Source organism: Antrostomus carolinensis, unplaced genomic scaffold, assembly GCF_000700745.2.
Source record: "Antrostomus carolinensis isolate BGI_N321 unplaced genomic scaffold, ASM70074v2 scaffold26379, whole genome shotgun sequence".
Classification (NCBI taxonomy): Eukaryota; Metazoa; Chordata; class Aves; order Caprimulgiformes; family Caprimulgidae; genus Antrostomus; species Antrostomus carolinensis.
This window is the reverse complement of record NW_010336881.1, coordinates 27454-29900: the sequence shown is the minus strand read 5'-3', so window position 1 is coordinate 29900 and position 2447 is coordinate 27454.

Below are 2447 nucleotides of genomic sequence, written 5' to 3'. Positions count from 1 at the left end.
CAGGGTGGATTGCCCCAGCCTTGAAATCTTGACCCTAAGGAGGCAAGCAGTAGCACTACTGACCCCACACAAACAAGAACTGCCTGCTGCTGTCACTGAAAAATCTGTATTTTCCCTATTCTTGATCATCAGACAGATTTGCAGGCAGAGGAAACCGGCTGGTTCAGGAAAATTCTCCATTTTCACATTAGGTAAAGGCACCCATGCAAATTTGGTCCCTGTGAGTGAATACATGCAAATACAGAGCTCATTCAGAGCTCTGATTTTTCAGTTGAAAAATAAGATGCTAGTAATTTTCACTGCAGAGAAGAACCTGACCCTGCAGCACCCTGAGGGCTTCTTTCCTCTTATCTAGTTTGCTTTAATATTTCAGTTTTTAAGTCTGTTTCATGATTTTGAGGACCTGATACATATTTGTGGAGATATTGTAGCAGGCAACACTGCCTTCTAAAAACTGGGCCAAAGCAGTTTTGTGCTGTGGTTCCTTTCAAGGTCGCAGGTGAGGTTATCGACATGTCCATTAATTGTACTTCCCTGGAAGGTTTTGGTACCCTGCGGAGAGCATTCGTTATACACACATCTCTGTGTGCTCTGTCACCTCCTGGCCATACAGCTGATGCCCGGGACTGGGGATGAGGAGATGAGGATTCTCTTTCCAGTCCTGCAGCCCACAGGCTATTATTTGTGTGGCCCTTTGCAGACAGATATAACTCATTCTGGTCATGCTCCAAAGTGGCCAAAAGCTATACAGTCTCTCAGCAGCACTGGTCAACAGCTCATTAGTGATGGCTGCTCAGCTTCCAGTTATAGTTTGGAGTGTGGGAAAAGGGATCTCATGTCTGGAAAGGCTCACCCTGAGTCACCTGGGACTAATTGCTTAAAACCTGTATGCATATTCAGTTTTTCCATTTGTAAACTGCTGAAGTATTTATGTTCCTGCTCCACAGGAGGGACTGAGCCTGGCTTCCTAGATATTTGCTGGATGTGGGGTGATATTAGCAAAAAAGTTACACTAATAGTACATAGTATTAGCATTATTATTATAATGGATTTCACTTTGGATCTTGAGTACATGATTGCAGTCCTCTGAGAGGGAGAAACAGAACAAGAACAAAAAGAAATATAAAAGAACAATCTGTCATTCTCACCTGTTCTTCCCTCTGGAATGATTCCCATTCACTGGCTTCCTTTGATTATAAATAAAGGTGTATAATATCTCTCAAATCAAAGGAATGAGACATTTTTCAATCCCCAAATCTTCCTTATTTTCTTAATGAAAGGAACAGTAAAAAAAGAACTAGTGCTGTAATTGCTCAGGTTCTGGTATAGGACTGGTTCTTCAGATAGAGGAGAGCACAGAAACAGTTAACCCAGTATGAGGACATAGTACCCTAATTTACACTGATCATCTCCATGTTGCTGTTATTCTTGTAACCAGAATGAGACAAAGTGCCAAATAAAACCTGCACAGAATTATGCAGATGTACAGCCAGAGCCACCATGAAGCTTCAGGGTGCCAACCCAAGAGATCACTTAGTAGCAGACAGCTTCGGTTCTCAGGCTCTGGCTCCAGGGCGACAACAAAAGGAATCGTTTGAGCCATCAGCTCAAGTCCACCCATGCAGTCCACCCGCATGGCTTCAGGGACTAGCAGTGGATTTAGAAAAGCCTGTCTCCCAGGTGTAAAAAGACAATGGTGCTGGCAGAGTTGTGCTAGAAACACATACCTGTAAAGATCATCAGGTTTTACAGGTAAATTTCACCCTGTTTTCTGGAGACACAGGTGCAGATGGAAGGGGTCGGTGGAGTATGAACGAATGTGAGAAAGTGAATCTTTAGAGAAGCAGTTTTTTGCACTCAACAGCTTGCAAAGCAAGGAGAGCTTCTGAATGGGAGTGTTTATATGGACCCAGCTGATCTCATTTAGTGGCCAGACACAGACTTGTAACTGCTAGTTCTTAAGGGGAACCAAAACAGAGTAGCTGGTCACAGGCAGCACCGTGTGTACTGCAGAGAGCTCTGGCTTGTTGGTCTCCATTTCATGCATTTTTCATGCATCTTCTCTTGTTTCTATGCCATTTGTTTTGTCTTTGTTTTCAGATGTATCTAATGAGCCTTCATTGTGCTTTTGATCAGAGATTTTTCTGTGAAGGCTTACAAGGCTCTCCTTCCCAGATCTCTTCATCTTCTCCCAGCTCCTCCTTCCCCTCTGCTCTCCTTTGTTGTTTGCATTCCCATCACAGGTAAAAATCTTCCAGAGACAATCATCAGCACTGGTAAGAGAGTCAGAACAGATGGCAAAGGGGAGAAGTAAGGGCCTGTCCTCAGGAGCCAAGTAACAGCAGTGGGGGGACAGCTATAGAGGTGGCACAAAAGGGATCATTTCCCTCTCTTTCTTTTGGAAGTGCTGGGATGGTGTCAGCCAGAGGAGCATTTTGGGGGCCTTT